We start from the raw sequence: 23447 nt of genomic DNA, 5'->3' as shown, positions 1-23447 counted from the left end.
CTGGCCTTGCTCAGTAGGTCATGGATCAGCGTTGCCATAAGTTTCAGTGTAGGTCACAGATTCTGCTTGGATCCCACATGTGGCTGTGGTGTAGGCCAAGAGATGTTGCTCTGATTCGACCCTTAGCCTGGAAACTTCCATGTGCCGTGGGTGTGGCCCCAAAAAGCAAAAAAACAAAAATTAAAAAAATTAAAATGTTGGATGAAGCAGAGGGAAAGTCCTGGTGTCACACAGGGGTGAGGCACACTCCAGGTAAGCTTTCTGTGTGTTTTCTCATGACTCCCTAGCAACACCTAAGAATGCAAATTTTATAGATGGAGATACTGAAGCTCAGGAATGTTAAGCTGCCTAAGGACACACAGCTACAAGGAACTAACCTCGGCTTCACACCCAGTTGATCTGGCTTCAAAGGCTGTACCCTTAACCACTGTGCTAAATGCCATCCATAGAAATTGGGCCACCTTTCCTTGACAATTTCCAGTGTCTCCTAGAAGACAGTCAAAGGTTTTGCTTCAGGAGCTTGTTGGGGAAGTGGTTTAAATGTCTATTTTCATTTCATTACATTTATTTTAAAATTTTATTTAAAGATCCTTTTTGTTTGACATTAGCTTTATATGTAAAGAAAAGCTGCACAGATGGGAGAGAATCACCCATTTTCTCCATCACCCAGTGTACCCTATTGTTCCCATCTTTCATCACCGAGTACACCTGTCACAACTAAAGAACCAGTCCTGTTCATTCCTATTAACTCAATGCCAAGCTTTCATTTAATTTCACGCTTCCCCCTACCCAACATCCTTTTTCTCTCCCAGGATCCCATGCCATTACAGTTCGTACTCACAGCTCCTTCACCTCCTCTGGTCTGTTACAGTCCCTCGGACTCTCCTTGTCTTTGATGACCTTGACAGTTCCGAGGAGTACCAGTCAGGCATTCGGTAGGATGTCCCTCAACAGGGGTTTTACTGTAATGGGCTTTCTCATCATCAGACTGAGATTACAGCATTTGAGGTGATGCACACTTCCTGTTAAGTCTCATCAAAGGACACGTCCTGTCACGTGACTTACCACTGCTGACGCTGACCCTGGTCACCCTGGCTGAGGAAGCGTCTGCCAGGTTTACTCCTCCACACACTCACCTCCCACCTCATCATACTCCGCTCTTTGGAGTAAGTCACATAACACAGCCCGCACCCTGGGGATGAGGAGTTAAACTCCACTTCATGCAGGTGGTGGCAGCGGGGGTAAGCTACACACATAGTCTTATTTTTTAATGAGGTTAATTTGTCATGACATGGAAACAAATAAAACATGCCAATTGACCGTGCCCTGCCCTGCCCTGTTCAGAGTGACCCCCGGCTTGTTCTGAGGCCTCACTGCTCATTCTCCTTGGATCTCAGGATCACAGCAGGTAAGAAGCCCTTTCTACAAGGTAATAAAACAGTGAACCAACCAGCTTGCAGAAAAAGTCAGAAATCTGGTCCATCCTAGAGGAAATTTAGCGAACAAGAGAAGGTCGGAGAAGGAATAAAGTTATCCCTTGGGAGAGGCAGTGACACGTGGTCCATATGTGTGCATGGAAGTTTCTGATGAGCTCCATGCCACGACAGGTAATGTACATAGTTCCAAAGGAGGCATCGGGCTTTTCAAAGGAACTTTTCAGAGTTAATCTACCAAAATTAATTTCATGACTTTTCATACCCTCTGCCCACCCTGAATTTAAAAAAAAAAAAAAAATCAAGAGAGAAGCGTGGGAGTTCCTGCTGTGGTGCAATGGGATCTGTGGCATCTTGGGAGCTCTGGGACACAAGTTCCATCCCCAGCCTGGCACAGAGGATTAAGGATCCGACACTGCCACAGCTGCAGCTCAGGTCACAACTGCAGCTTGGATCCAATCCCTGCCCTGGGAATTCCATATGCCCTGGGGTGGCCAAAAAAAGAGAGAGAGAACTGTGTATTTCTTTGAGGGAAAGCGGCCGTCCTGTGACTGTCAGCAGCACGACTGCTGGGGCTGGGGTGGCAAGGGGGGACTGAACCACCCACTGTCACGCCGAGTCTAGTGAGAGAGGCTCCAAAGGAGAGAAGTGTGGCATTTGCTGTGGTTCCCCTAGAACTGGGGCAGTGAACTACATGGGGAGAGGGGAGGATGGTCCAGAGGGCATGGGGACTGCCTGCAGCCTGGGACCTGATGTTGAACTCCTGGTGGGAGTGCCAGCCAGAGGTCACCCCAAGGCTTCTCCCGGGGAGAAGATGACCCCACAGGGTCTGCACGGAGCAGACCTCCCCAAAATGAGAATGTGCCCAAGGACAAGGCTGCCCAGCAGGGGAGCCAGAAGATGCCCAGTTGAACATGGCTAGAAAATCAGATAAGGGAGTTCCCGTCATGGCTCAATGGATTAGAAATCCCACTAGTATCCATGAGAATGGGGGTCCGATTCCCAGCCCTGCTCAGTGGGTAAAGGATCCCGCATTGCTGTGGCTGTGTTGTAGGCCAGCAGCTGTAGCTCTGATTCAACCCCTAGTCTGGGAACATCCATATGCCGCAGGTACAGCCCTAAAAAGGCAAAAAAAAAAAATTACCGAAGGCATCCCAAAGTGGGAAGAGAAATACTCTAGGAGTCCACCAGTAAAGCCATCAGATCCTGAATAAAAGACAATTATTAGAGTCTGCTGGGCTCTGAGGAGGCAAGAAAAATCGCCAAGGGACACAAAGGTAAAAGCAAATAAACAAAGGAAAAAGCCTGGGCAGTGAGCTAAAAGGGAGGGTCCTACGGAGGAGATGCTCTTTAAGCCTGGGGCCACCAGGGAGCTAATGGAAATAGCTGCTTCTACCTGGGGACCAGGAAAGGGTGAACAGTCTCAGCGCAGCAGCACCCACGTCTCCTTGCAGCACCCACGTCTCCTTGCAAAGCAAACACTGTCCTAGGAAAGCAATGCTTTAGGCCCCAAGCCCTGTTCCACAGAGTAAGGTCAATCAAACGGGAGCTGGTAACCCAGGCTTCCCAAATGAAGCAACACCATGGAGCGAGAATCAGAAGAAATAACAAACAATGGGTTTAGAGGACCACGGGCCTCGGATGTTTCAACTGCCAGGCAGACTATAAATAACTACATGTGAAGTATTAAAGAAGCAAAAGAAAGAACCGTAAAAATAAGTAAGCAATGAATGACTAGCAAAAATAACCCAGCAGTTCCAGTTTTGCAAGATGAAAAGAATTCAGGAGGTGGGTTGTACAACAGCATGAATATACTTAACACTACACAACTGTACACTTACTACATGCTATGTTGGTGAATTTTAGGTGTAGTTTACCATAATTTTTAAAGATGGTGAGTTACATTTAAAAAGAACCAAATAAAACATTTTAAAATAAAACCAGGAGTTCCCATGGTGGCTCACAGGTTAAGAAACTGACATAGTGTCCATAAGGATGTGGGTTCTATCCCTTGGCCTCACTTAGTAGGTTAAGGATCCAGCATTGCCACAATCTTCGGCACAGGTTACAGATGTGGCTCCGATTGACAATAACACAATCATAGTGGGGGACTTTAACACCCCACTTACAGCAATGGACAGATCAACCAGACAGAAAATCAATAAGGAAACACAGGCACTGAATGAAGCATTAAACCAGATGGACTTAATAGATATTTATAGGACATTTCATCCAAAAGCAACAGAATACACATTCTTCTCACGTGCACATGGAACATTCTCTAAGACTGATCATATCCTGGGCTACAAATCCAACCATAACTTTAAGAAAACTGAAATCATATCAAGCATCTTCTCTGACCACAATGCTATACGACTGGAAATCAACAACAAGAAAAAAACTGCAAAAAACACAAACACGTGGAGACTCAACAACATGCTACTAAACAACCAATGGATCACCGAAGAAATCAAAGAGGAAATTAAAAAATACCTAGCAGCAAATGACAACAAAGATATGACACTCCAAAACCTATGGGATGCAGCAAAAGCTGTTCTAAGAGGAAAGTTTATAGCACTACAAGCCCACCTCAGGAAACAAGAAAAAGCCCAAATAAACAAGCTAACTTTACATCTAAAGCAGCTTGAGAGAGAAGAACAGACAAGACCTAAAGTTAGTAAAAGGAAAGAAATCATAAAGATCAGAGCAGAAATCAATGAAATAGAAACAAAGAAAACCATAGAAAAGATCAATGAGACAAAAAGCTGAAAAGATCAACAAAATTGATAAACCCCTAGCCAGACTTATCAAGCAAAAGAGAGGACTCAAATCAATAAAATTAGAAATGAAAAAGGAGAAGTAACAACGGACACCACAGAAATACAAAGGATCATAAGAGACTACTATATGCAACTATATGCCAATAAAATGGAAAACCTAGAAGAAATGGACAAAGTCTTAGAAAAGTACAATCTTCTAAGACCCAACCAAGATGAAATAGAAAAGATGAATGGACCCATCACAAGAACTGAAATGGAATCTGTGATTAAAAAACTTCCAACAAACAAAAGGCCAGGACCAGATGGCTTCACAGGCGAATTCTATCAAACATTTAGAGAAGAGCTAACACCTCTCGTTCTGAAACTATTTCAAAAAATTGCAGAGGAAGGGATACTCCCAAACTCATTCTATGAGGCCACCGTCACCCTGGTACCAAAACCAGACAAAGACTCGACAAAAAAAGAAAACTACAGGCCAATTTCACTGATGAACATCGATGCAAAAATCCTCAACAAAATACTAGCAAACCACATCCAACAATACATGAAAAGGATTGTACATCACGATCAAGTGGGATTTATCCCAGGGATGCAAGGGTTCTTCAATATCCACAAATCCATCAGTGTGTTACACCACATTAACAAACTGAAGAATAAAAACCATATGATCCTCTCAATAGACGTGGAAAAAGCCTTTGAAAAAATCCAACGCCCATTTCTGATAAAAACGCTTCAGAAAGTGGGCATAACAGGAAGCTACTTCAACATGATAAAGGCCATATACGACAAACCCACAGCAAACATCATTCTCAATGGTGAAAAGCTGAAAGAATTCCCGCTGAGATCAGGAACAAGACAAGGATGTCTACTCTCGCCACTACTCTTCAACATAGTTCTGGAAGTCCTAGCCACAGCAATCAGAGAACTAAAAGAAATAAAAGGAATCAAAATTGGAAAGGAAGAAGTCAAACTATCACTATTTGCAGATGACATGATACTATACCTAGAGAATCCTAAAGACTCTACCAGAAAACTGTTAGAGCTTATCCATGAATTTGGCAAAGTTGCAGGATACAAAATCAATACACAGAAATCGACAGCATTTCTATATACTAACAATGAAAAAGCAGAAAAGGAAATTAGGGAAGCAATCCCGTTTACCATCTCATCCAAAAGAATAAAATACCTAGGAATAAACCTACCTAAAGAAACAAAAGACCTGTACTCTGAAAACTACAGGCCACTGATGAAAGAAATCAAAGATGACACAAACATGGAAAGCCATACCATGCTCATGGATTGGAAGAGTTAATATTATCAAAATGACTACACTATCTAAGGCAATCTACAGATTCAATGCAATCCCTATCAAATTACCATGGACATTTTTCACAGAACTTGAACAAAATATTTTAAAGTTTGTTTGGAAGTACAAAAGACCCAGAAGAGCCAAAGGCATCCTGAAAAAGAAAAATGGAGCTGGAGGAATCAGCCTCCCGGATTTCAGTCTATACTACAAAGCAACAGTCGTCAAAACTGCAAGGTACTGGCACAAAGACAGAAATATAGATCAGTGGAACAGGATAGAAAGCCTGAATTAAACCCACACACCTACAGCCAACTCATCTATGACAAAGGAGGCAAGAATATACAATGGAGAAAGGACAGCTTGTTCAATAAGTGATGCTGGGAAAACTGGACAGCAACATGGAAAGGAATGAAATTAGAACACTCCCTAACACCAAACACAAACATAAACTCCAAATGGATTAAAGACCTAGATATAAGACCAGACACTAAACCCAACAGCAAAAAAACCAATCAATCAATGGAAAAATGGGCAAAAGACCTGAATAGACATTTCTCCAAAGAAGATATACAGATGGCCAACAAACACATGAAAAAATGCTCAACATCGCTGGTTATAAGAGAAATTCAAATCAAAACTACCATGAGATACCACCTCACACCAGTAAGAATGGCCATCATTCATAAATCCACAAATAACAAGTGCTGGAGGGGCTGTGGAGAAAAGGGAACCCTCCTGCACTGCTGGTGGGAATGTAAACTGGTACAGCCACTATGGAGAACGGTTTGGAGATACCTTAGAAATCTATACATAGAATTCCATACGACCCCGCAATCCCACTCTTGGGCATCTATCCGGACAAAACTCTACTTAAAAGAGACACGTGCACCCACATGTTCATTACAGCACTATTCACAATAGCCAGGACATGGAAACAACCCAAATGTCCATCGACAGAGGATTGGATTCAGAAGAGGTGGTATATATACACAATGGAATACTACTCAGCCATAAAAAAGGATGACATCATGCCACTTGCAGCAACATGGATGGAACTAGAGAATCTCATACTGAGTGAAATGAGCCAGAAAGACAAAGACAAATACCATATGATATCACTTATAACTGGAATCTAATATCCAGCACAAATGAACATCTCCTCAGAAAAGAAAATCATGGACTTGGAGAAGAGACTTGTGGTTGCCTGATGGGAGGGGGAGGGAGTGGGAGGGATCGGGAGCTTGGGCTTATCAGACACAACTTAGAATAGATTTACAAGGAGACCCTGCTGAATAGCATTGAGAACTTTGTCTAGATACTCATGTTGCAACAGAAGAAAGGGTGGGGGAAAAAATGTAATTGTAATGTATACATGTAAGGATAACTTGACCCCCTTGCTGTACAGTGGGAAAATAAAAAAATTACAAATAAATAAATAAATAAATAGAAATAAAAAAGAAGAAAAAAAATTAGAGGGGAAAGTGGGGGGGTGAGGATGAAAGGAAATAGTATTTCACAAGAATTTTGGACTCTATTGAAAGAATTAAACAGACATTATAGAAAAAAAAAAAAAAAACAAAAAAAAACAGACACTATCAAACTCCTAGAGGAAAACATAGGCCAAACACTCTCTGACATAAATGACAGCAATATCTTCTCAGATCCACCTATCAGAATATTGACAATAAAAAGAAAAATAAACAAATGGGAGCTACTCAAACTTCAAAGTTTCTGCACAGCAAAGGAAACCCTAAACAACACAAAAAGACAACCCACAGAATGGGAGAAAATCTTTGCAAGTGAATCCACTGACAAGGGATTCATCTCCAAGATTTATAAACAACTTCTGCAGCTCCATACCAAAAAAACAAACAACCCCATCCAAAAATGGGCAGAAGATCTAAACAGACAATTCTCCAAAAAAGACATACAGATGGCCGAGAAACACATGAAAAGATGTTCAGCATCACTCATGATTAGAGAAATGCAAACCAAAACCATGATGAGGTACCACCTTACACCAGCCAGAATGGCCATCATACAAAAGTCTACAAACAATAAGTGCTGGAGAGGGGGTGGAGAAAAAGGAACCCTAGTACACTGTTGGTGGGATTGTAAATTGGTGCAACCACTGTGGAAAGCAGTATGGAGATTCCTCAGAAAACTAAACATAGAACTACCATTTGATCCAGCAATCCCACTCCTGGGCATCTATCCAGAGAAAACCATGCCTCGCAAAGACACATGTACTCCAATGTTCATTGCAGCACTATTTACAATAGCCAAGACATGGAAACAACCTAAATGTCCATCGACAGAGGAGTGGATCCAGAGGATGTGGTACATAAACACAATGGAATATTACTCAGCCATCAAAAAGAAAGAAATACCAGCATTTTTTGCAACATGGATGGACCTAGAAACTATCTGCTAAGTGAAGTCAGCCATACAATGAGACACCAACATCAAATGCTTTCACTGACATGTGGAATCTGAAAAAAGGACAGACAGAACTTCTTTGCAGAACAGATGCTGACTCACAGACATTGAAAAACTTACGGTCTCCAAAGGAGACAGTTCAGGGGGTGGGGGGATGTGCCTGGGCTGTAGAATGGAAATCCTGTGAAATTAGATTGTTATGATCATTATACAACTACAGATGTGATAAATTCATTTGAGTAATTAAAAAAATGAAAAATTAAAAAAACCTGCAAAATAAATAAATAAATAATAAAAATGGTGAGTTACATTTAAAAAGAACCAAATAAAACATTTTAAAATAAAACCAGGAGTTCCCATGGTGGCTCACAGGTTAAGAACCTGACATAGTGTCCATAAGGATATGGGTTCCATCCCTTGGCCTCACTCAGTGGGTTAAGGATCCAGCACTGCCACAATCTTCGGCACAGGTTACAGATGTGGCTCCGATCTGGTGTTGCTGTAGATGTGGTGTAAGCAGGCAGCTGCGGCTCCAATGAGACCCCCTAGCCTGGGAACTTCCATATGCTGCGGGTGCGGCCCTAAAAGAAAACCTATAAATAAATAAATAAATATTGAAATGTTAAAGAATCACTAGCAAGATTATACAGCACATTAGTCAAAGCCGAAAAGAACATTAATGAGGTGGAAGGAAGAGCCGAAAAAAAATAACCCAAAAGGCAATTTAGAGAGGCGAGGAAGTGAAAATATAGAAGAGACACTCACTGACATGGTGTAAAAGAAGTCTAGGGACAGTCCTTGAGCAAAAGAATGAGTAGAAAGGGTGGAGGAAAGGGAATACATATTCAAGGAGATAATTGCTGAGACTTCTTTGGGGGTGGTAAGGCATGCATCCACAGTTATTCTAATGGGGGAAATGAAAAGAAATCCAACCTAGCTATGTTGCAATAAGACCGAAAAGCACCAAGATAAAAACAGGAAGTTCAACAGTAGCTAAACCCAGAAAACACAAAGCCAGCTTATGACCAGACCGGTCAGGTGAGAAACCCTCTCTATTTCTTACAATTACCTTCCTTTTCTCAACGCCTTTTCTTTCCCAACACAAACCCAAAGAGAAAGGCAGTTAGAAGGGTGGAGGGTAGGGGGATGAAAAAGGCCCCCAACACACCTCCCCACCCATAACCAGAATGCAAGTTTCTGAAGTTTTTATTAGCCTGTTAATACACTTGGTCGTACATTCTAACAGCTACTAATTGGAAACGGTGTGTTTTCTACTTAATACAACCATCCAGTGTAAAAGAGAATGAAGAGACTCATGAGCTGGCCTCCCTCAACCCAAAGGGCAGGTTAAATTCCTGGTACTTTTATACTGCAAGCTGCAGAAGAAATCAAGGCCATCTCCCACCTCAGAAACCACAGTTGGCTTGATGACCATGGCCGGTGTTGATACAAAAATAATCATTATACCGCCATAATTTCAGTACCTGCACTCACCCCCACTCCCATCTCTAAAAAGGAAAGTATTAATCTGCCAACTGGTTGCAAACCGCATCTACTCTTGTATAAATCCTATAGATGCTCGGCGATTAGACGCACTCAGTACACATCAGCCAGCCAGAAGAGAGGATGAGATACCAAATAATACCCAAGGGAAGGAAAATCCCCTTTTCAGCTAGTTTAAGTCTCGCTGATAATGTGCACACAGCATCCTGCATTTACCATAAAGCTCTTCAATTAGCTCATACACAAGTTAACCTCCTAACTCCCAGAAAATATAATTCATGCACATTTTATACCATGCGCCAGCCTGCTATTATCCATCATTTACAAGTGTTATTTGTCTACAAAAGTGACACTAAATTTTTGAAAAATGACACTGCTCTGCCTGCTTCTGGCTGTGTTTTAACAAATGGTACCACGGCAAAAAGGCTTTAAGTCGTGTAAGAAGCAATTAGTCAAGGAAGCAATAAATATTTTTTAAAAGGATATAAATGATTGCTCGTCCAGATAGCCAAATGTCTAAAGGCTGATACACAATAAAATACAGGTTAACGTAAAAGAGTACACTTCATTATTTATGGTTAATAAAGTTAATCAAATTCAGTGCTTCTTACTCAGGCATGCATTGAAACAGAAACACCAGTATGATATGCATATTTATGTGGGGAGAGAAAGCTCCAAAGAGCATTATCTCTAAAAGAAAATCCAGCAAAGAAAGATGCTAAAATGTTGCTGTTATCCTCTTACGACCTAAACTGTTTTGCTTGAAACATAAACATTTATTTTAATTAAAACTATTAAGCAAAATAATATCTTCCACAACTGACATCCATGACTAAAACATGAATTCCAGGATTACTATTAAAATAATTTTTGGAAAGAGAAAAACACACAGAGCCCTTCGATCTTCCTTTCTCGGGTATCTCAACCCACCTCTCCTATTTTTGTTCTTCCACTCAAAAATCTATTCTCCAAAGATATATTAGGATCTTTTTAAAACAAAATGAGATAAGCATAAGCTCATCAATCAGCAATTTCTAACTGCATTATCTTCAAGTGGCTTGGTCTTTTAATGTCACTTATCTGTTTAAAATTAAGTGTCAAATAGTTTCCAAGAAAAGACGGTAGAAAATTAACTTCATTTCATAATAAGTTCTCCAATCATGTCAGGAGATAGCTGACACTATTACAGCTCACATTTATAAATCAGTGCTTATACACACTAGTTAAGCCAAAAGAGAAACAGAAGAAAGTAATTTTACACGGATGAAATTCCCAAGCAGCCCATGTGTAGTCGATGTTGCTAAATAGTTCACTTGCAGTTTAAAAAAAAATCTACAGATATTTTAGGAGGTAGTGACTTTTGAGGGGAAGAAAGTAGGAGATCTATGCAATTGGGAACAAAAAAAACAAAAAACAAAAAAAAACCCAGCCCCAAATCAAGACATTGTAATTTTAAATCATTTTGTTTATTTTGAAAGTGAATTCTAACATTTCCACACATTGTTCAACAACAGAATAGAACTGAATCAACCTGAGAGCGGACTGTGCGGGGGAGGGGTGGTGTCCGAGTGTCTCTAGGTGTTAAGTAACGAATGAACCAGAGGCAACAGACACAGGAAATGAGCCGAACTTGGTTTCCGCACCCTCTTCTGTTCTGTGCCACTTGAATAAGGGCCAAAATGCCACTTCTCATCTTATTTTCCACTTCTCAGACGTGTTTTCGTATCACACAGTTAAACATTCTGGCTGGCACAGGGCAGACCCACGGCTACTAGATGGCACTTGGACTGTCATATGTTTATAACGATCTGAGGTAGGAAGGTTCTGGCAGAGCCAAGGAGGGCCCATTTGTTTCCTCATTTATAATGACTGCAGGTTGATCCAACCTGAGCAGTCCTTCAGAACAATGTGAAGCACCCCCTCTTCCATCTTCTTAAACTTACTGTGAAGGAAGGAGATAGCATTTCTACTCACTCCAAATGAGAATCCAATAACGTTCGTCATTTCTGAAGTACCGTCTGATTTTCAGAGCAGCTGCTAGGACTCTGTTCATGAACCCCCGCAGCATTTCTGCAAGGAAAGCTAGAGGACATACTGTGCAACACGGATGTTTTACAGAGAGGAAAACAGGGACAGATATTCAGACAACAAATGGGACGACGGTCTGAGAGCGTCTGCCAATGAACTTGGGGAGACAACACTTTTATTTGTATCTTCCTCTCCAGTGTTACATCCTGAAAGCAACACAGCTCGTGATTGTGGGCAACTGCGGTGTGTTCAGTTTTCATCTAAACCCTCCTACCCATAATTCTTTCCTTTTCATCCAAGAAACTCGAAGATCTGTTCCTACTTTTCACTTGGTTAAAAGTGGTGCTGCTCACAAAAGGACTTATCTATTAGACAGAAACAAACCCACGGGTTTCAAAACCAATCTTATAGTCACTGTTTGGGGGCGGGGGGGATTGGGAATCTGGGGATAACACGTACACAGTACTGTATAAAATAGATGATTGACAGGAACCTACTATATATATCACATGGGAAAATCAACCCAACAGTCTGTAATAACCTAGATAGGAAAAGAAGAATGGATGGATATATTCATATGGATAACTGATACGCCATGCCGTACACCTGAAACTAATACCACACTGTAAGTCAACTACACTCCAATAAAATTAAAAATTTTTTTAAAAGTGGTGCTGCTCAAAAAGCCAGACAGATAATCCTAAATCCCCCGCCCCCCAGGGAGATGGGAAAAACGTTGACTTCTTCATATCCAATCCACAGCCCAGGAAAGAGCTGGCTAATCTGTAGGGGAAGCAGCCTCTTATCTGCTTCCTTCCTGAGAACAGATGGAGCCAGTGCATGGCCCGAGCGTGCACACACACACACACACACACACACACACACACACACGCCCATCTCCAAGCTCATCTGAGATCAATTAAGCGAGTTGTTTCTGAGTGATCAGCCTGTTCCCTGCAAGGTCAGAATTTTCTGGTAAATATTTCTGACGACTCCACCCTGTTTAAACCAAGAGCAGCAGCAACATAAGAAACTAAATAGCATGTGAAAAAGAGAGTCTCCATTCCACTGAAGCTAACAGTGATATTAACGGATCATGGTGCTTACATAGTCTCTGGTGGATGTAACCCATTTCCCTAGATATTGCGAGGCTCTGGGGAGCCAACATTTTTAGCATCCCTCCCGACAAGGCAGCGCTAGGGTATGTATGAACCTGATTTCACAGAAGAAACTTTGGCCCGCAGAATTAAAAGACTTTCCTAAACTCTAAATTGGTGATGAGGTAGAGATGTGAGTTCAAGTTTCCCCATTCTCGGCAACCTGAATGATAGACAGCTCAGAAGAGTTACAGAAAAGCCAACACAAACAGAGTGTCAGCTGTTATTTACACAACCAACGCTCAATGTTTGTTTCAAAAAAAAAAAATAGTTCAAACAAGAGGGAAAAGTGTTTAAACACAAAGGGCTGTAGGGTTCAATATAGGAAGAGAAAGATATGTTTGCTTTTCTTCCAGCAGAGGAGCTGGGCAGAAACAGTCTGTTCTTATGCAAAGGCTGGCCTGGGTCTGCCGAGGCCACAGACCACAGGCTGCATGGAGCTGAGAGGCCAGCTGTTTCGGCAAAGCCAACTTCTCTCCTAAGGCCGTTCTTTTCAACCCTGCCCAGCTTGGGCCTGGAGGGTGGGCGTTCTGTTTTGGCAAGCCAGGTTCAGATCTGTGTTATAAACAATGACCAAGGGTCCCAAAATCTGATACAGAGCTAAGTGATGAAGAAGAAGGAGAAAACGAGCTGTGGGTCTGGAGAAGATAAGAGGTGACCCCATCCTGGGGCGATCCTGTCGGGCTGGGGCAGTTCTACAGTTGATACCTTGGTTGTTTTCGGGGGATGGGGCTGATTTCTCTTGTGGGGGCTTCACATCTGGCACCAGAGGACACAATCAGCCTAGAGGAGCAAAGCCTCAGAAGGAAGAAGCTGGGTTTCTGTGAATAGCACCAAGGCTGTCATCTACATGGACAATGTTCCACAGGACAAACCCAGTACCGACGAGGCAGGAGTATACATGCACAGCCGAGCTCCCTAATCATCAGACCCGCTCGTCCACAGCAAGGGCGGCCTGGGAAAGTGGAGGCTCCCCTCCAACCTGCCTCTTGCAGAGGTTCTCAGCCAGGGAGGTTGGCAGGAGACCCCTGCACAGAGAAAGACGTCAGATACAAGACAAGCAAGGATACTTTCAAATGCTGGGATCTGATGAGGTTTTTAAATGTCTCTGCTCAGACCCCCATGAAAGTCACTTCCAGCGGGTAACTCTGGACTCGCAGACACTGAGCCCCACTCTCAGACTATCATTTTGTAACTATGTGACTCTCCCAACCGGTAGAACCATCTGAGGGGACTACTTAACCATCAAGATGCTCCCATTCAGAGTTCCTGTCATGGCTCAGTGGAAATGAATCTGACTAGGATCCATGAGGACGCAGGTTCGATCCCTGGCGTCGCTCAGTGGGTTAAGGATCCAGTGTTGCTGTGAGCTGTGGTGTAGGTCACAGATGCAGCTTGGATCTGGCACTGCTGTGGCCATGGCATAGGCTGGCGGCTACAGCTCCAATTCGACCCCTAACCTGGGACCTTCCATATGCCACGGGTGTGGGCCTAAAAAAGACCAAAAAAAAAAAAAAAAAAAAAAAATCCATATCCTTGGGTAGTTCCCTGGTGGTCTAGTAGCTAGGATTTGGAGCTAACACTGCCGTGACCTGGGTACAATCCCTGGTCTGGCAACTGAGATCCCATTTCAAGCTGCTGCACGCCGTGGCCAAAAATAAAGTTTAAACACACACACACACACACACACAAAAGATGCTCCCATCCACACTCTAGAACTTCTAAACCCTACTCTCCAGAAGCTGGTCCAGGAACCCCTGTTGTTTAAAAGCGTCCCAGTTTGGAGAACCAAGGATATAAACATTTTTAGCGGACATCATCCTCATTTGTAAAACAGGATTAATGTTAGTTTTTGCCTAAATGAGTCATAAAGATCTTTAAATAAGATGACAAATGTAAAACACTGCCTACCTCTAGTAAACACGGTCCCTCACAAAGCACGTTCTCTGTGATACAAGATGAAGCTTATAGTAAGAGCACACACTGACTAAAAGTGAGGACAGAACCTCGGATGCAGAGTGAATGTCAAGCCATCTCCCATCTTCTTGCCTGTTCTCCCATCCTATCTCCTGCAGGCAACATGGAAAAAACCTGAGACAATCTCATTTGAATCCCTCGAAGAAAACGCCTTACCCAAGTGAATATTCCCTGAAATTAATTTAACATAAAGACGCCTTTAAAAGTTGAACGCGGTACCACAAAAAGCCTGTGAATGTTTGCTCTGCCAATAACCATCAGAAGCTTAAGATATAAATTCTGTACAAAGTGGAAAATTCATATTTATTCCCACGTACAGGGTAAAGATAAAAGGCCCCATTTCTCTTCTTCCCTTTATCACGCAGGCACACTCACGCATTTAAAATCCTGCAAGGCACTCAAGTGGAAGAATTCTCCTGTTCTGACATTTCTATCGCCGCAAATGGCTCCAATGCTTTAATTGTGAAGGAGCTTCTAGACACTAGAGTGAGAGTTAAAGTACCCCCAGACAGAAAGGAAGAAAGAAGGTAAGTGGAGTAATTTATATCAAGTGAAAAAAATGTCTCCTGCATTTCTGCATTCCTCGTGGCAAGTTATTAGAGTGTTTCTGTTTGGGTGGTTTTATACAAAAAAGTGCTACAGCGTGGTCGTTTAAGCACATCTCAAGGTTAAACTCCAAGCAGAGGATCTGTAGGTGAGAACAAGGAACTGTCAAACACTTCGCCTTCAGCAGATTAAAACCGTCTGACTAACAGATGTGAAATCGTTGTTGCTGTAATTGTTATAAGCAGAAAAATCTGAGCATTTTCGGAAGCGACATCGTTTCTTTTTTTGGCTGTGCCCGCAGCATGTGGAAGTTCAGGGACCGAACCTGCGCCACAGCAGTGACCTGAGCTACAGCAGAGACAACACGGGATCCTTAACCCACTGAGCCACCAGGGAACTCTGATAACATCCCTTTTCAGAGCGGTCATTTTGTACCTCAGGTCAACTTTCTCCTTTGTGACTGAGACAGAATCCCTGCCTTTCATTTATGTTCATCCTCTGATTCCTCTGAATGACAACAGTGTTCATCATCATTCTAAAGCTGTGGGGGTTTTTTTGTCTTTTTTTGTCTTTTCAGGGCTGCACCCATGGCATATGGAGGTTCCCAGGCTAGGAGTCAAATTGGAGCTACCGCTGCTGGCCTACACCACAGCCACAGCAACACCAGATCCAAGCCACGTCTGCAACCTACACCACAGCTCACGGCAACACCAGATCCTTAACCCACTGAGTGAGGCCAGGGATCAAACCCGCAACCTCACGGTTCCTGGTCGGGTTCCTTAACCACTGCACCATGACGGAAACTCCTATGTTCTTGAGAACTTATACGCTGACTTCCGATCATTGGTCATATTTTCACATTGTGCCATACATGATAGTTTTAGAAATATATTATCTTCATTTCTGACTGATCCTAATTGGCTGCTGACCCTTCTCTGTGTTCACTTCTGTCACATCATCACAAGCATCTGACTCAGTGGAGATGTTCAGTCGAGATTTTATGAAGGAAGTAATTGTCCTAACACCTGAAGATCTGTTCCCTGAGGATGGTTTCTGGCAAAGTCTTTTCATATTGCAAACTGCCATCCCAACAAACCTGTTGGATTGTTTTCAATTTTTGTCTTTTTAGGGCCACGCCTGCAGCATATGAAAATTCCCAGGCTAGGGATTGAATCCAAACTATAGCTGCTGGCCTACACCACAGCCACAGCAACATGGTTTCTGAGCCACATCTGCAACCTATACCACGGCTCACAGCAACGCCAGATCCTCAGCCCACTGAGCGAGACCAGGGATTGAACTCGCACCCTCATGGATCCCAGTCGGGTTTGTAACCCACTGAGCCACAACTGGAACTCCTGTTCTCAATTTTAATAAATGAAGTTTTCCTTAAGATAGAATATATTGTTTCTTTCATTCAGTTTTATTTATTTTTTGTTTTTGTTTTTTGGCTGCACCTACAGCATGTGGAAATTCCCAGGGCAGGGATCAAACCTGCACCATAGCTGTAAACAGATCTACAGCAGTGACAATGCCAGATCCTTCTTAACCCACTGAACTATGAGGGGACTCCCCAGCTTTTGGTTTTAAAGTTGCAGACAGAAATGAACGTTTTAATACATATGAGTGGTCTATTTTGTCTGATATGAGTATTGCTACTCCAGCTTTCTTTTGATTCCCATCTGCATGGAATATTTTCTTCCATCCTCTCACTTTCTATTTGTTTGTGTCCCTAGAAGTGAAGTGGGTCTCTTGAAGACAGCATATATATGGGTCTTGTTTTTGTATCTATTCAGCCAGTTTGTGTCTTTTGGTTGGGGTGTTTAGTCCATTAACATTTAAGGTAACTATTAAAAACAGTATGGAGATTCCTCAGAAATCTAAAAATAGAACTATCATTTGATCCAAGAATTCCACTCCTGGGCATCTATCCAGAGAAAACCACGACTCAAAAAGACACATGTACTTCAATGTTCATTGCAGCACTATTTACAATAGCCAAGACATGGAAACAACCTAAATGTCCATCGACAGAGGAGTGGATCAAGAAGATGTGGTACATATACACAATGGAATATTACTAAGCCATTAAAAGGAACAAAATAACAGCATTTTTAGCAACATGGAATGGACCTAGAAATTATCATGCTAAGTGAAGTCAATCAGACAATAAGACACCATCAAATGCTTTCACTTACATGTGTAATCTGAAAAAAGGACACAATGAAGTTCTTTGCAGAACAGATACTGACTCACAGACTTTGAAAAACTTATGGTTTCCAAATGAGACAGGTTGGGAGGTGGGGGGATGCACTGAGGGCTTGGGATGAACATGCTGTTAAATTTGGTTATGATGATTGTTGTACACCTATAAATGTAATAAAATCCATTAATAAAAAAAGAAAAAAATACATATGAGCATACATAATAGAATTATAGTGATACTGTCACCCAGCAAAGTGCAGACACTCAAATATTTGTTTTACAGGACTGTCCATTTTAGAAGTTACAGCATTGAAACATTTGACTCGAAACATACTGAAATTTAGTAATATAAATGTATTCTTAGCAATGGTGATCTAAGAGTATGTGACCTTTCTCTAAAAAGAAACAGAAGGTGTGCAGGACAAAAGTCTGTGATATCTTTTAATGAAAGTATAAAAGATATAGGAGAGGTTCAAAGCTCCAAATTCTAAGTCTTTATGTGAAGAATGTCCAGAACATGAATTGTGAGATGGATACTAGACCGTCCATCAATGAGATAATGCTTAAGGCCGCAATCTACAAATATGGACCTAGGAGTTCCTGTTGTGGCTCAGTGTAAACGAATCCGACTAGGAACCATGAGGTTGTGGGTTCGATCCCTGGCCTTGCTCAGTAGGTTAAGGATCCAGTGTTGCCATGAGCTGTGGTATAGGTCCCAGATGTGGCTTGGATCTGGCGTTGCTGTGGCTGTGGCGTAGGCCAGCAGCTGCAGCTCCAATTAGATCCCTAGCCTGGGAACCTCCATATGCCACAGGTGTGGCCCTAAAAAGACAAAAGACAAAGAAAACAAAAAGGCAGCCACTGCCCTGCAGATGTGGATATCTTCAGGTATAACAGTCTGCAGCTCCAGGCTGCTCAACAAAACAGCAGTGACGGCAGATTTTTATGCCTTCTGACGTCTGTTACTAAACACAGACCAGGGAAGAGCTGCTAAAACCTAGAGATTTCTCATCTACGAGATGGGCTAACTCGAAAAATCACTCCTGTTCTAACCACAGAAGGAGACGTTTTGGCCTCCCCACGGCCCCAGGCTCGGAGTGTTCTTCAAATGACCCCTTGGCCTTCAAGGGCACATGCTGTGGACCCAAGTGAGCAGAGCCTGTGCAGGGGTAGCCCTGAGCCGGAGCGGCCCGTCCTGCTGAGAAAGGCTGCCAACCACCCCTGCCCCTCTCCCGGGAAGGCTCCAGTCTAGGACCAGGACAGGAGGTGTTAACAATAAACAGAACATCTTCAAAGCCATCCTGAGAGCTGCACCCTTGTTTTCCTAAGTGTGGGATGAATGCTAAGAATCCACCACATCACAAATAGTGACTGACCTGTTGGTTCTTCCTCCAATGAGGTGAGCTTGGAACACCTCACAGATTTTCTGCACCCAGAAAACGCCATGCTCCCCAAATGACCATCACTGCCATCTGTTTATTTGTATGTTCTTTATCTTGGCCATTTCATCTTCATTTTCTTCTTTCCTGCCACCCATCTTAATGAGTCCTTTTGTTCCTTATGTCTGTCCCCCTATTAAATGACTCAGCTTATTAATTTACAGATACACATGAATATGCTATTGCTGGACTTCAGTGAAATGGCATATTTCAATGCAGTATAAGCTAAGGTCCAACAGTTACGGTCTGAGTGTTGAAGACAGATCCCCTCACCTCTGTTATGGGTTGAACTGTGTGTCCGCCCCCCCAACCCCTGCCCCAAATTCATGTATTGAAGCCCTAACCCCCAGAACCTCAGAATGTGACCTATCTGGAAATAGGTTCCCTGCAGATATAATTAGTGTAAGACAAGGTCATACTGGAGTAGGTGGGCCCTTAATTCATCATGACTAACATCCCTACAACTCGGAAATCCGGACACAGACCTGCACACAGGGAGAAGTGGGTGTCAATGTGAAAGCACTAAGAAGCCCTGCCAACACCTTGATCTTGGAGTCCCAGCTTCCAGAAACACGAAGCAATAAATATCTGTTAACATCTTCCAGTCTGTGGTGCTTGGGCACCACAGCCCTTGTCATGCATTGTCTCCATCCAAGCAAAAGCTCAACGAAACGTGTTACTGGGTCAAATAAAACACGACATAGAGCCAGAAACACAGGACACGAACCTCTTTCTCTCCCAAATAAAGGTTAAGTTCCTGTATCGTGGTCAGAAGTTAAAAAGTAAAAGAATCATTGTGGCCGTCTACAATTCAAAGGCTGCCGTCAAGAGCTTTCAGACGGCCACCTGATGGAAATCTTGGTTTAAAAAAAAAATACTTAAAGTGTGACGTCTAAATTTAAACTTGCAAATACACAGTTTAGTGTGCCAAAAGCAGACTTCTACTCCATCCATGATACATAGCTAATAAAGAGAAAAGTGAAATGAGAAATATTTAAATTACGTAGAATGAGAACATGTAGCTTACCCAATGGGATACTGTAAATAAGTCGCATCAGAGCAGTCAGTCTTCATAAATACAAAGGAGAATGCATAGAACATTCCAGAAGGAGGACCGCTACAAAGGCCTCATGACCGTAGATCATATGCTCAACCACTTTGAGCCTTGGTTTCCTTGTGTGGTTCTGTCAATGTCTCAGGCATGGCCGCCCAAACCAAGGGGAGCTTTCCAGGGTGAACTTTCCAGGTCTGGCTGAGCTGAGGATTCTACAGCGGCTCACCCCTGAAACAGCTCGCCTCCTGGGCTTCTGGACTCTTTGGCCTCCTGGATCTCTTGCACCTGCCTTTCACTCCCGTCACTCTCCATCCTCTCCCCAAGGGAGCTGGCCCACCAAGTCCAATCCAAGCCTGAATTTCTAATCCCACCCTCTTGCCTTCCAAGCAGCCACCTCCAGGAGAGCAGCTGTATTTATCATCTTGACAACACACCTCCTACCTACATGTACTTATAGGTACAGTTTTGCTCAACAGTATTTTTGCAGTGGAGCCACAACAGGAGCAACACCACATGAAGAGGTGAGATGACTTGAAAAATGGCCTGTTGATAGATGAGCCTCTTAAGGGAGATGAACACGTCCCAGCAATTTGTGAACAGTGTTCTGTGCTTTAGCAGATGCTTTGATCTCGTGTTACCTGGTGAGACGTTAAAGCCTGATTTGTCTCTGACTTTGGTACTTGGATGGGTACCAAAGAGGCAACGTGCTTTTAACAAAAGGCTAGAGAGGTCCTTCCAAGGGCTGAGCACCTGGGAAGAAGTCAGGGACAGAGGCCCCAGAGAGAACCTCCTGACCTTGTTTATCCCGATAGCACCACCCCTGCCCTTGGAGAATGAAGCAAGGTTTTGGAAACAGTCACTGCCCCCTTGGAGGCACAGTGAAGCCCACCTTTAAGTGCTGGTAGAGGAGAAGGTAGGGAGAGGCGGCAGGAAACCTGAATAGATTCAAAAAGATTCCAGTTTAAATGTTCAAAAGGACCGTTAAGGGATCTTTACTCCTGACAGTAAATAGAGCATTTAATTATATCACAATGAGCTATAAATATAACCCTCTAGAAAGGAAGCACACATGTGATGGAGCTCTCTGCTCCAGAGAGTAGCCTTTGCCTCCACAAGAATGGCCTGAGCTAACATCCCATGTTGCTTGGTGGAAAATGAGATGAGTTTAGAGCAGATCCACTTAGGGGAAGAGCAGGCCCTAAATGGAAGCTGGCCAGGGATGAAGTTCAACGTCAAGGCTCCCAGGTCAAACATGGCAAACAGCTCTGTCTCCCCGGTCCACCTCTTCCAAAACCCTCTTAAGAAACACCATGAGCAATACCTTCACTTAGTAAACAAGTCCTTAAAAAGCACAGCAAAGTCTGGGGCCCATGAGGGGCCACTTCTTCTTGATAGTAGAGCCCTGAGAACTGAAGGGAACAAGGACACAGTAAGAGCAACGGAGGATTGTCTTGGCTATTGGCCACTCTGTCTCAGGACACCCTCACCAAGACACTTTCCTGGAAACACCCTTCCATGGAGCACGACCACGACAGGGCTGGGAGAACAAGCAGCTACGTTTCCTAGAAAGTGTCAAACCAGAATGCTCCTATTACTAGACGTGGCAATGATAGCAGGGGAAAAAAAAAAAAAGCTTAATTAGGGAAATAAGGAAATGTCACTAAAATTAGTGAAAAATCTCAAATTTGAGTATTTCATAAATGTTTCAAGCTTTCACTTTTCCTTTATATATCGGTTCTGGCCAAATTCCCAGCATGCATTTGTCTGATGATGTTCTAAGTGAGGGCAAACTGAAGACCGTTTTCCAGCTGCTGCACCGCTAGCTTCTCTGGGGTTCCCGCCCTAGGACGTGCTGGGCCTTGAAGGTGGTGTGCAGTCAGGACGCTGTGGAGCCCCCATCACCTGGCTGACCGGGCATACACGCTCAGCCCCAGGCTACTTTAAGACCTCACTCGGTACTTCTCCCATGCACACAGCAGGGGCATTAGTCCAGTTTGGATGCAGGTGGACACGTCTCTATCAAAGCCAATTAGAAAGTCAGAGTGGACTAGAAAAATAAACATGTCTTCAGAAACCAACCGAGCATCTTCTGAGGACATGGATGCCAAGTGGCTGGGTTTATGGGAGAAAAGATGTGGCTTCAGAGTCCCTGCTTTGTTCTCCCGAACTCTGCCTTGTCCTCAGTCAGTTGGGTGTCTTTAACTACAAACCGAGATAAGTTCTTATCTAATGCAGTGACAATTAAAATGTCACCCCGGAGACACTTAATTCGTGATGGCTTCTGCTACAGGGAACTACAAACACTGGCCTTCAATGTCACCTTCAGACTGAATACAGAAATTCTTTGTGGGATTCCACAACTTGGCAGTGCTTTAAAAATAAATAAATAATTTAAAAAATTAAAAAGGCCTGGCCAACAGAAAGGAAACACATGCCGCGACCTCAACATCAAGGGCAGGGTGGCCACTGCAGGTGAACTTCCAGAGATCCTAAAACCTACTATCTCACATGAAATTTCCTAGGAGCCAAGCCTCAAAATCCCTGTGGTTCTGGCCCTTGGGAGCCCACTGGCCTTTTGCTCTGCACAACTGAACCAGAGTATGTCCTATCCTACATGCTCTTTCCAGGAGCCAGGCCTCTGACTCTGCGTTGATAAAACTGCCTCCCAACAGTGTACCTCTTTTCTTGTTTTCTCCCCTTTTTCCTTTTATTACTTGCTGTGACCCGAAGATGGACCAGTGCAGCTATAGGTCCCTCATGAATGCTAAAAATGCTTTAATCCGGAGTTCCCATTGGGCTCAGCAGTAACAAACCCAACTTGACCCATAAGGATGCAGGTTCAATCCCTAGCCCCGCTCAGTCGGTTAAGGATCCGGTGTTTCCATGAGCTGTGGTGAAGGTCACAAATGTGGTTCAGATGCTGCATTGCTGTGGCTGTGGCATAGGCCAGCAGCTGTAGCTCCAATGTGACCCCTAGCCTGGGAACCTCCATATGACAGGTGCAGCCCTAAAAAGCAAATAAATAAATAAATAAATAAGCTTTAATCTGCTAGTATTTCCTTCATGGGAAAAAAGCCTTGTCTCCCAGGCCATGTGGGAGATGGGGGTGACAGCCTGGGAGCATGTCACCTCACGTGGGCAAAGGGGCTTTGCAGAGGGGATTAAGGGAAGGATCCTGAGCTGAAGGGATTATCCTGGATTAGCTCGGTGGGCCCAAGCTAATCACAAAGGTCCTTAGAAGAGGGAGGCAGGAGGGTCAAAAAAGCAGAGGTCAGAGTGGGGTGGCTGCTGGCCTGGCAGGTGGAGGAGGATCCTGCGACTGAGTCAAGGAACATGGAGCCTCCAGAAGCTGGAAAAAGCAAGGCAACAGACCATCCCTGAGAGCCTCCAGAAAGAGCACAATCCTGCTGGCACCCTGCTGCTGGCCCCATGAGACCTGTCTCAGACTCCTGACCTTCAGAACTGTCAAGAAATGTGTGCTGCCTGAAGCCACAGGGTTGGTGGGAATTGGAACCAGCAGCCACAGGAAACCAACACAGCATGCTATCGCCTCCCTCCTGACCTAACCTAGGAGTTT

The 23447-nt window shown here is 43.4% G+C and overlaps 1 protein-coding gene across 15 annotated transcripts in view; it reads right to left on the bottom strand.

Moving 5' to 3' along the window:
- AFF3 (AF4/FMR2 family member 3) overlaps positions 1-23447 on the bottom strand; it is a 594726-nt gene that overhangs the window by 505032 nt on the left and 66247 nt on the right. For 3 of the 15 annotated variants that reach the window (XM_021088195.1, XM_021088197.1, XM_021088198.1), the window contains exon 1: positions 11439-14005. The exons of 10 other annotated variants lie outside the window; for them this stretch is intronic. The gene's annotated coding sequence lies outside the window, so the exon portion shown is untranslated. Of the gene's footprint in view, positions 1-841; positions 1787-11438; positions 14006-23447 lie in introns of those variants that run through there. 2 more of the 15 variants (XM_021088194.1, XM_021088192.1) reach the window with 1 other exon arrangement.

This window comes from Sus scrofa, chromosome 3, assembly GCF_000003025.6.
Source record: "Sus scrofa isolate TJ Tabasco breed Duroc chromosome 3, Sscrofa11.1, whole genome shotgun sequence".
Lineage (NCBI taxonomy): Eukaryota > Metazoa > Chordata > Mammalia > Artiodactyla > Suidae > Sus > Sus scrofa.
Note: the sequence above shows the minus strand (reverse complement) of the source record. Positions and strands in the feature narration are given on the sequence as shown.